The sequence below is a fragment of the Sycon ciliatum genome, chromosome 3, assembly GCF_964019385.1.
Source record: "Sycon ciliatum chromosome 3, ocSycCili1.1, whole genome shotgun sequence".
Lineage (NCBI taxonomy): Eukaryota > Metazoa > Porifera > Calcarea > Leucosolenida > Sycettidae > Sycon > Sycon ciliatum.
This window is the reverse complement of record NC_088645.1, coordinates 11,144,792-11,157,033: the sequence shown is the minus strand read 5'-3', so window position 1 is coordinate 11,157,033 and position 12,242 is coordinate 11,144,792.

The window sequence follows — 12,242 nt, the reverse complement described above, 5'->3', positions numbered from 1 at the left end:
CACCAGTCTAGGCTGAATGTCCCTGGAGGATTTCCAGTGTAATGTCGTGAGAAAGAGAGCTCCATTGAGTCCTCCTAGCTCAAATAAATCGTCCCCGAATGAAGAAATCAAATTTACCAACCAGCGAGGAAGCACAGCAACAGCAACTCTTACAAGGACTTGTCAGGTGCGATCAGCTGATTCGCCTGGCCGTGAGAATCACGGCACGCGTGACATCGCGCCCGAGTACTCATCTGAGCGAGAGTAAATCTGACGCAAGCGGCGCTGAGGTGAACGAACCAAAATTGTGATATTGTGGAACTGTTGCTGCTGGTGCATCGCCGATGGCGAGGTATTGGAGTTCAAGGACGGAATTAGGAGCATATATTCTTCACCAAGACGTAGCGCTTACCTGATTGTTTATCATAGGACTTCAGCTCCATCACGAACTTGGTATGCACTTCGTGCTGTGATTTTGTGCTTTTTTGTTCGCAATTGTATTTTCTCTCAACTTGAAGGGCTACCACGGGTCATATCCTTGCCTGGACATAGTCATATTTGTGTTTTCTGGACGCGTCCAGGCATACAGATTTTGAAAATATATAGTTTACCCATACCTACAACTCACGGAACTTGAGTTATGGCTCGTTGTTTGTACGCGTGTTTGCGTGACGACCCCTCACATACATTGAGTAAGACCCACAAAGGGTTAAAATATTGTTTAACAAGCAGCGTTTATTTCCTAGTCTTGAGCTCTATTGTATCAGCAATACTCAGCCACTGCAAGATAATCGCAAACAGCAGCTTTGCGTTTTGATCCACAGAATTCGCCTAGGTAAAATTCCCATTCATCTCTCCGTATTCAATTGGTTTTCTCTGTCCCGGTCCACTCGTAATAGTCTCTCACTTCCCTGTGCTAATTCAGCCGCATTTACCAACTCTCCTCTGTTTTTGTCCTACAGCCTTTGGCTGCAACTTCCCCAGCATGTTAAGACATCAAAATGTCTTTCCAGCTTTAAAAATGCACTCCGATCGCATAATGTAGTACGATAGGATCTCATTGCTGGATTCTTGTCTATCCTTCTTTCTTCTCTTTTTCTATATTCCTTTCTTTTCTTTTCTTGCCGTGGTTGGCTATCACCCCTCTCTCGCACTTTGCGTGCCAATTGGTCATGAACCACGAGTTGAGTGAAATAAATAAATCAATAAATAAACACACGGCGAGGAGACAATAATTTGATAACCGCAATCAATAAAACTAGCTGAACCGACATTTGTGTACTTTATTCATGCAATGTAAAAACTGTGGAGACGATGTGCAATAAAACGATGAAAATATGAAGAAATGGTGTAGGGAAAAAAATATATGGATTCAAACAAGTTTTCGTACAACACTCATCAGGAATCGTCGTTGTACTAAAGGACACTGAAACAAAAATTGAACTATTATAGAAAATCTAAGTTAGAGAAATAACACTAAGAGCAACAACAGTGAAATTTACAAGTGTGAATTTTAACAATCAAAGCGAGAAATGAACAAAGGAGAAAAGAAGGAAAGACAACGTGATAACACATAACAGCAGTACATTACACCTAGAACATTAACGGCCAAGCTTGGCCGCACTAAACACGACACGTTACTTGAACAATTTCAACCCAATTATACTATCTTTCTGTACACACAAATTAGGCTTATACAGACGCTGATAGATAGCTTCCAACACTTTTAACTGTAGTCCATAACCATGACGACCACGGCACAATACAGTGAACGAAGAGTCGGAATACGAATTGCAACAATCAGGACTAGCTAGCAGATGATTGTAAACTGAAGACTTGCTACCACGAAACCTACGCACAACACTAACACTCTCACCGGCATTCTCACCATCACTCCCATCTTGCCGGTGGGAGACCGCGAGCAACACTGACAGCTGCATTAACACTACAAATGCTGACTCAAAAAGACCCACCTTGCAGATCAGTAGCTCCCACACCAACACCAACAACGCAATCTACAGCAACCACAACTAATCCACCATCCAAGCCCACAATTGAAAGACCAAGACGATCAACAGCCAACTACAACAGAAGCTACGCACTCAGCGGACAAGGGCGAAAGGAGGGACGTGATAGCAGGGTGACGGCCGAGTTGAGTTCAATGGACCCGGTCAGGCGGGATGGACGAGACAGAGAGAGTACAGAGGAAGCGGAGGATGGAGCGGACGGCGGAGGGAGCAGTGAGTCGGAGAGCAGTGATGGGAGTGATGGTGAGAATGCCGGTGAGAGTGTTAGTGTTGTGCGTAGGTTTCGTGGTAGCAAGTCTTCAGTTTACAATCATCTGCTAGCTAGTCCTGATTGTTGCAATTCGTATTCCGACTCTTCGTTCACTGTATTGTGCCGTGGTCGTCATGGTTATGGACTACAGTTAAAAGTGTTGGAAGCTATCTATCAGCGTCTGTATAAGCCTAATTTGTGTGTACAGAAAGATAGTATAATTGGGTTGAAATTGTTCAAGTAACGTGTCGTGTTTAGTGCGGCCAAGCTTGGCCGTTAATGTTCTAGGTGTAATGTACTGCTGTTATGTGTTATCACGTTGTCTTTCCTTCTTTTCTCCTTTGTTCATTTCTCGCTTTGATTGTTAAAATTCACACTTGTAAATTTCACTGTTGTTGCTCTTAGTGTTATTTCTCTAACTTAGATTTTCTATAATAGTTCAATTTTTGTTTCAGTGTCCTTTAGTACAACGACGATTCCTGATGAGTGTTGTACGAAAACTTGTTTGAATCCATATATTTTTTTCCCTACACCATTTCTTCATATTTTCATCGTTTTATTGCACATCGTCTCCACAGTTTTTACATTGCATGAATAAAGTACACAAATGTCGGTTCAGCTAGTTTTATTGATTGCGGTTATTAAATAAATAAAGTTACGCTATAATCTCCAATAACATCACCAGTTACTAAACAATCAGCTCATGCGATAACATTAGTTCTTTGATCCTTTTTATTTTCTATACATTAGTCCTTGGCTCTCCATCCGGATACAAAAATGTTTACATTTTGATCAGACACTAGTCGTCCTCCTCTCCCGTACTGTAAGTGAGCATCTTCGAGTCCTGGGATTCTTGTAAACGCTGGTACTGATAAGGCAACTTTTGGCCACCTGGATTAGTGGTGAATGCTTTTCTTAGCCCGTTGTCTCGCGTTTGCTCTACTCGTTCGTTTGCACTCTAATTTTTCGAATTGTCGTCACTGAAGCTCTAAACATGTCCTGGAATCATCAGTTGTCTGATGATTGCCTATGGGGTATGGATATTATTCTACAACTTGAAGCTATGAAGCCGAGACCTCTGGACGGCTCAGCTTAATACTAATAGGCCCCATCACCATACTTAATTATTCACCCCAGTGTCTGGAGATATGTGGGGTTTGTAGAAAAATAAGAAAAAAACACATTACTATAATTATTATAGTTACAGTGGAGTTGCGTCGTGCCCTGTGACTTGCGTGATGTGCGTGACTACTCCTTTCCCATAATTGGAAGTGCGTGTACAGACAAACCTATCACGGGGACCACTCTTATCAGGCCAATTACGGCAGACATGAGGGCTAAAATGTGACAAGACTTTCCTATCAAGTTACCTTGGGAATGAGGCCTGTGACCGCTGGAAGCCGACTATGTTGCACCTCTTAATTTATATTTTTCATTACTATCAAGTTCGGCCTCATTTCCTCTGTGCTGCCCTGATGAGTCTAAAAAGGACGAAACAGTTTTGTCGGTTGTCTTCCCTCCATAGCACTACCCATCTGGAAAGGGAAAACTGGAGAGCACGGGGGAGTATGAAAAAGACACTATCGAGTACAATAGGAACTTAGGCGCCCCGGAGAAGCAGTGTTCTACTAGTGAAACCTCTCAAGGCGACCACTCGGATAAGGCGACCATCTGTCCTACAAGACCACTAAAATCAGGACCAATGGGATGCTATTTCCAGTGCGCATTTCCAGTCACATGACCCCGGATAGGAAGACCACCTGGTAACAGAGACCACGTTTTGAAGGTCCCTTGAGAGGTCGTCTTAGAAAGGTGTCACTGTACGTGACTCTGGAGGTACTCCACTGACCTGGTCTTGCTGTTCGCCATGGAAACGTACAATACGTTTGCATTGTACGTGTAGCATGTAGCCTGTGCGGGTTGATTACTAGGCAACAAGCGTTCCTAAAACTAACGCCTTACCCTACACTGGGAACTTTAGTTCGGCAATGTTTAGGCCAGCCTGGCTGTGTCATGCAGAGGATGTGCAAAACGGCCAGTACAGTGGATGAAGCATGCCTTTTCACTTGCCGGTATCGCGTTGAAAGCAGATATATTTCCTTCCTGTGCGCCTTGCAACATTGGCTGACAGCCTCGCTTCAGCAAAGTTTAGGAACCAAGAAGCCATCATACAGGGTACTGTAACGCAATTCGTGTCCGCATGCGGAAGGGTGCACATATATACATGTCCGTTGTCAGAGTGGACGTTGTGCAGAAATAATTCAGTAAACATGTCCGGTAGTTCTGCATTGATTGATGATTGAGTGATTTGGCAAGTCTGTTCAAGAATCTGCTTGGATACGAAGTAAATGTACCGTATGATGACTGTAAGTAATAATTTCCCACAAACAAGCGACGATATACAATGTACCGGATAGTGGAACCAGTTTCAATCGGTGTTTGCGATTTATTTGGAAAGTGCTCCGTATTGTACTGTAAAAACGACCTGGGCATAAACATTTCCCAAATGGCTATATTGTACAATACTCAAAATAATGGCACCTTGCCGACAGAGTCATCCGACGGATAAACTTTCGAGTTTCGTTTACCGTTGATTATACTCCAAGTCAGAAGACTGGAGATGACTAGCCCCGTTTGAGCGCTGAATATTGTAGAGATTACATAACTACTTCAGAAGTATGATGCGATGGTGAGAGAAAACCATCTATAATTTAGGAAATTGATAGTCTCTGAGAGTGTGAAATTCTGAGTTGCAGGCAATTTGCCCGCAAGCCTCACGGTGTTAACTCTGTGATCACTCCTCATTCGTTGGGGTCACCCGGCTGTTTCACAGATACAGTGAGGGGGTGCCCATCTATTCTCCCTCGTCGTCTGTTCCAGACAATGAGGCCTTACATACACTCTACCATTAATAGCATTATAATTATGTGACAGACACAAAGTTTCATGGTGCAAGTTGGGGGTTGATGAACTGTTTGTGATAAATTTTGACCTCAGATATACATCAATGAAAAAATCTCTGGGTTGTGTGATTCATTGAATAGTTTACAAGTAGGGCTTTACTTTTTAGAGAGGCATCATTGTCTGGTTTGACTCTGGTCCCTAGTACTAGAGGCAAGGTTCCCCCTGCAACATCTCCCGTAGCAGTGACGAGTATGAAGGGGATGGCAGCGACCAAGATGCAACCTGTGGAGATGAAGACAGTCTCCAACCAGTCCAGAACTCAAAGCGTAGCAAGAAGCAGTGCGTGCTCCAGGTGATCGTTGATGACAGCTGGAAGATGGTTTCATCGGAGCCTCCCAGGGCGAAGAAAGCTGTGCTGAATGTTGGCAACCTAAGCGACCAATGCACCGAGGAACGCCTCAGGGAGTTTGTGTAACACAGAGTAGCTGCGGTTGGAACATCTGCGGATATGCACGATTGCAGTATGCACGAATCAGGAACCGGCGAAATCTCAGCGAGACTGACAGTTGGCGCTGCTACAGGCCCTACAATTACCGCTGCAAACCTCTGGCCCCGGCCACTTTATGCCAGGCAATGGCGTTTCAAGGAAAGCAGTGGAGCACGTCATGATAATTTCAGCCAACCTGCCAAAACTGATGATATCACCAAGTCCGACCCTCCTCCTCAGAACGATGATAGTCTCCCACCTGCCGACCCTCTCCTGAGCAATGACCAGTAAGACTTTAAAATTGCTGGTTACGAATGCCTTTGGCATCCGTTCAAAGTTTGGCGAATTTCAGCATACCCTTCTGGCATCTGATGCGGACATCGCTGCAGTCACAGAAAACAAGCTGACCCTGGATAAGATGACGCAATCCGAAGTGACTCTTCCTGGGTATTCCCCTCCACTAAGACGAGATCGAACACCACAGGGTGGAGGTGTGGCTGTGTGGGTGAAATCCCACCTAGCTTTCCAAGAACTGGAGGCTGTTCCAACACTTGACCAAGAAGTCGTATGGCCTTCTATCCGCATAAGACCTGGTCGCAAAGTGGTCTTGTGTGCTGCCTACCGCCCAGGGTCTCTTCCTGGCAACGACATCTGTATGGTAGAATACTTGGACCAGACCATTGACGTTGCCCGGGTGACACCTCATCATCGCTGGCGATTTCAACGCGCACCACACTGCCTGGCTGGGCAGCAGTAGAACGACTTCAGCTGGGGAGAAACTGGAGGACCTCTGCGCACTACATCACCTCCAGCAGCATGTGGCGGAGCCAACTCGTGGAAATGCCCTCCTCGACCTCATCATGAGTGACCTGGGCAACCTGACGGCCCGGCTCGGCCCCCCAATTGGTAGATCTGACCACGCCACCATCTTGGTAGAATTAAAGACAGAACTATTTCGAGAGCCCATGACGGCCAGAACAGTCTAGCAATATGGCCGCGCTGACTGAGACATACTAAACCACCACCTTAGGAGTGTGGACTAGGATGCACTCATGTCTGAGGAGGCAAACAGCAGCTGCACCAATATTACCTCTGCCATCATAGATGGAATAAACCAGTTTATCCCTTCCCAACTCCTCTGTACTCGGCCCTCTGATCCCGCTTGGGGGACGCCAGCTTGCAGCAGGGCCGTGACGGCGAAACAGAGTGTCTGGAAGTCCCTCAAGATACGACCAGACTCGCCCCAATGTCAAGCTAACTATACTCTCGCTGTCCACCGGTCTTCTGATTGCCTACGTGATGCCCAGAATCACCATCTAGGAATACTGTAAAACATGTAACTTTCGGTGTGACTTTTGGTGTGATTTCGGTAGAGAAACAAGGCACCTAAATTTAAGTTACACCTAAAATGGCACGAGAGTATGTACTGTATGTGAAAGGGAAAGCTGGTCACCTACATGTAATTCTATATTACACCTGAAACCTGGCAGGTCCCTGGCACCGAAATTTTAATGCACCTAAAATTTCGTGTTTTACAGTAGTCCGTGCACGACTCCAGACCGGCAGCCTCCGAGACAAACAGCGGTGATCAACCATCAAGCAGTCCATCGCAACCTCCCGAAGTAGCTCCATCCCGATTCTTGTCGACCCTGCTGGCAAGGAACATGCCACGAACATCGAGAAAGCAAACTGCCTCGGTCGCTACTTTGCAAAGAAATGTAGCCTTGGTGCCAATGACCTGCCGGACACATCTCTACCCCCTATTCGCCAACGCACAGGCAATACGCTGAAGACCGTACACTTGTTGTTGTTTTTTATTTGAATTCGCAATACCGAACGGGCAATAAGCCCAATTACATGGAAGCGAATAAAAGAATGCTAAGAATGAGGCATTGGGGTGGATGTTATTTCAAGTGGAAAATACTGATCCCGGGAGGTACTACAAATAGGTACAATGAAAATCTGAAAAGCCCATGGTACTGTCGTTTACCATGCTGGAAGCAGCTACATGGAGAAGGAAAAACAAGAAGAAAGACGTTATATCTCATGTATTGGACAAACAGAGCTAACAGGAAAAGACCGTTCGTTATATGCCTATACATACTGTCCGTGTGTGGGGGGGGGGGCATGTCACTGTTTCTCTTCTTTTAAAAACGTTTATGGCCTGTATTCGTCCTGGCCAGCGGGAGAATGAGCCCGGCGTTGGCTTGATGTCGAGTTGGGGCCGTGGTTGCGGGCTTCAGCTGCTTTGAAAGCGCTGTACTACATTGGCCGTTCAGGCCGCGCCAGATGAGATCGAGGAGTCGGTGGTGTTGTGTCTCTTCGACACTTCCGCCCTGCCACAATCCGGCGAGCTCTCAAGAACCTTGACGCGTCTTTAAGCAACTGGCCCTGACGGAATTCCGGCGCAAGTGCTCGGTAAATCAGCGCAGTCACTGGCGAGCCCTCTGGCAAAGCTATTCACCCAGTGCTTCCTGGACGGGGTGCAACCCGCATCCTGGGTGATTGCAAACTTAGAGTGCTTGCACTTTCGCAGACAAGTATCAGCTCTTGTTACTCTATTTAAATTTATACATACCGGTATATATCCAGAACACCTCCAACATTTTCACCTTTCACTGTCTTCAAGTCCAAGAAGACCAAACAAACTTAACATCAATTATCACGGTGTGCGTTTTTCTTCCCTCTTTTACAACAAAGCTGCAATGCTTTGGAAATGCCTACCGCCTTCTCTTACCTCTATAACCAGCCTTCCCGAATTTAAGCATTCTCTCTATCAGCATTTTCGCCGATATATTCATTACACTGACGGTATCCCAACTCCTTAATTACCAGATTTTGTTTTCCTCAAACTATTTCCTTAGCCTATCCTCGATTAACTGCTCCCTCTACATAAAGTTGTCTTTTCATTCTTCTTGCAGGAGATCCCCCCAACAGGCCCCAAGACTTTGGGAAATCCTAAATATAATAAAATACAAAATACAAAAAACGTTGTCCCTATTTCAAGAAAGGCTCCAAGTATTCCCCGAAGAACTACTGTCCGATTTCCCTCCTCTCTATACTCTCTAAGGTGATGGAGGCCATCATCAATCGCAGCATCACTAACTTCCTGGAAATTAATCAGGCCATGTCCAGGCGGCAATTCGGGTTCCGACGCGACCTGGGCATGACTGAGTTCCTCCTCTCACTTCAGCATGAGTGGAGTCGGACGTCCTATGCTGGGGGCGTTACCCGAGTCTTTGCTGTCGACGTGGCCAGCGCATTTGACAAAGTGTCGCACCGTGGTGTAGTTCACAAGGCCAGATGTTTTGGGCTAACTGCCCCCTGCTCTCATAGTTGAAAAACTAACTAGAGAGCCGCCAGATCCGGACCCTTGTCGGTGGACAAACATCAGCCACACACGTCATCCGAGCAGGTGTCCCTCAAGGAAGCATCTTGGGACGCACTCTCTTCCTGCTATGCATTAATGACGTTGAGGACCACCTTCCCAAATCAACCAGCCTTGCCACGTACGCAGACGACACAACGCTCTACAAGTGTATTCGGTATCTCGGCAACCTCGCAGCTGACTGTGATGATCTCCAGACCACCGTCAATGCCCTTGCTGCCTGGGGTGCGACCTGGGGAGTGACATTCGAGCCTGCCAAGTCATACCTACTTCACGTCAGCCACCATCGTCGGCCCTGGTATTGCCCTCCAGTCATTTTCCAAGGTGAAATGGTTCCTGAAACCCAGTGCCTGAAGTTACTCGGGATAGCCTTCGATAGTCAACCGACATTCTGCCAGCGAATTCGACAGTCAGCCCTGCGCGCCACACAACGACAGGGCTTCCTGAAGAAGGCCTCAGCAGTGCTTGACCCTGGCTGACGACTCACGGTCTACAACGGCGTTGTTCGCCCAATCTTAGAACATGGCATGCTTGTCTGGATGGGTGCTTCTCAGACGCTGCTGGCCCAACTCGATCCTGTACAGCGGAGAGCCCTGCATCTGATCGGCGAAGGCGCATATCTGCCAAGCCTCGACCTCCGGCGCAAAGTGGCTGCTCTCTGCTATCTCCACAAAATCCATTACCTGACAGGCCCACAGATGCTAACCCGAATGCTGCCCTCTCCCAAGCAGTACTAGACCATGACCAACACCCTGCCAACACCAGGCGGCAGGCGCGGGTGGCAGCCAGCCACCGCTACCAGCTGCAGTCTGATATCCCAGCCATTTCACGCAACAACGTCCGCCGGTCGTCCCCTGAATGAGTGATGGCCACCTGGAACCAGTTGCCTCGCCAACACCTCCTGGATCCGCGCGACCAGAAATCGTTGGAGTCCTTCAAGTGCAGCGTCCACCGACTGCTGCGTGCGAGCCACTGGGACTGGGCGACCGCCCGGCTGTAGGGTAGGGAATCGGCGTGGTGGTTTGTGGACATAATTGTGAGAGAGTGAGTCCGCACACAAATATTATGTATGACTATGCGTCTGTGTGCATGTGCACATGTGTGTGTATATATGTGTTTGTGTATGTGTTTGTGTGTGTGTGTGTGTGTGTGTGTTGCAACTTGTTGTTGGAGGAGGCAGTTTGCTCTTTTTGAGCTCTGTCTCAATGATGGATTAGCCACACTTGGCAGCCAAGTGCCGTATGGTGGAGACCAGGCCTTGGCTGCTGTGGCCCGTCCTGACAGCCTTGCGAGCTGTCGGGAGGTTTGTTGTACGCATTGCACTAGTCAGACGAAGTGGTTTGGGGAATTTGTAGTTTTTTGAATTTGAATGAATTATGGTCACAACGAGGAGGACGGGGAAGACGAAGGCGAAGGGGACACTGGTCACTGCGACATGGAACGTTCGGTCCTTGGTGGAGGACGCTGGTGATGCCAAAATATGCCGTAAAAATAAAAATGTCTCGGATACCGCCGTTGACAGGAAACTGGATTTTCTTGTGGAGGAACTCGGCAGGTTCGGCGTGGACGTTGCTGGTATTCAGGAGACGAAATGGTTTGGAAGCGACGTCTGGCCTGCTGGGAGCGGTACGTTGTTACACTCTGGGAGGCCTTTGCCTTTGGGGAGTGAGCCCGGCCGCCGGAACGAGGGAGTTGGAATTTTGATGAATTCCGCCGTGACCGGGATGTGGAAGAGCGGAGGGGAGCAGTGGAGCGCCGTCAGTTCGCGTATTGTCACTGCTCGTCTTCTTGTCGCCAAGCGAGGTGATAAACTCCCTGGTGGAGGTAAGCGACACGCAGATTTCTGTGTCTCTATCGTCAATGTTTATGCTCCAACGAGTAAAGCCCCACCGAACGTAAGACGCAAGTTTTTCGATGACTTGCAACGAGTTGTGGACAGTATCCCATCCAGAGATGTTCTTGTGCTCCTTGGGGATTTGAACGCGCGCGTCGGGTCCAGCACTGACTATGCAGACAGCGCTGTGAGTCGTATCGATGGCATGCCAGGGGATGAGCGGATGTGGGGTTGTGTCTTGGGCCAATTTGGCCTTGGAAATTGCAATCGGGCTGGTGAGGAGCTGTTGTCATTCTGTGCAGCTAATCAATTGTCAGTAATGAATACATGGTACAAGAAGGGACGAAGTAAGCGTGGAACATGGACTCATCCAGCCACTCGCCAAGTGCATCTCATTGATTATGTCATCATGCGTACAGCTCATTGCTGCTACTGTAAGGACGTTGGTGTTGTCCGCGGCGCACTGTGCTGGACTGACCACTACATGGTTCGGGCCAAGCTTGTCCTGGACTTCGTCCAACGTAGATCCACTGTCCCTAAGCGGAGGTCGTATGCCACCCATCGCCTGCGTGAGCCTGATACGTTACTGCAGTACCGAGAGTCGATGGAGGCAGCCTGTGGTGGCGCGGTCGGTGGTGGCCAGAGTGTTGAAGAGACCTGGAATTCCCTTCGTGATGACATCACCAGCGTAGCGGAGAGAACACTGGGCCATGGTCGGCGGCGGCAACCAGACTGGTTTCTGGAGAATAGGGCAGCATTGGAGCCACTTATTGAGGCGAAGCGACGTGCCCATGAACGAATGTTGTCGGCAGGCAATCAAACGACACGTTCCGGATTTAGATCAGCCCAGCGGTCGGTTGCGAGGGCGGTGCGTGGTGCAAAGGAACAATGGATCCGTGAGGTGGTCGGTGATGCTGAGCGTGCTCAAAGGGATGGCTGTGTGAGGTGGAAATGCATCCGAAAATTGCAGCGAGTGGATGATGGCAGGCGTACGGTCACACCCTCGGCGGTTTATGATGGAGACGGACACCTTACTGACAGCCCGGAAAGTCTTGTTACGCGTTGGCATGCACACTTCGACAGAGTGCTCAACATTGCTAGTCAGTTTAGTATGCATGTCATTGATAACATGCCTACTGCTGAGCCGCGTCATGAACTTGACATGGCCCCGACATTTGAGGAGGTGATGGCTGCGATGCGGAGGATGAGTAGGGGCACGGCTGGTGGCTCGTCAGGTATTGTGCCGGAATTGGTGCTGGGTGGCGGTCTTGCTCTCCACCGGCGTATTCATTCTCTGATTTCCCAGATTTGGGCAGGTGGCTCCGTTGTTTCTGAGTGGCGCGACGCTGAGATTGTACCCATACCGAAGAAAG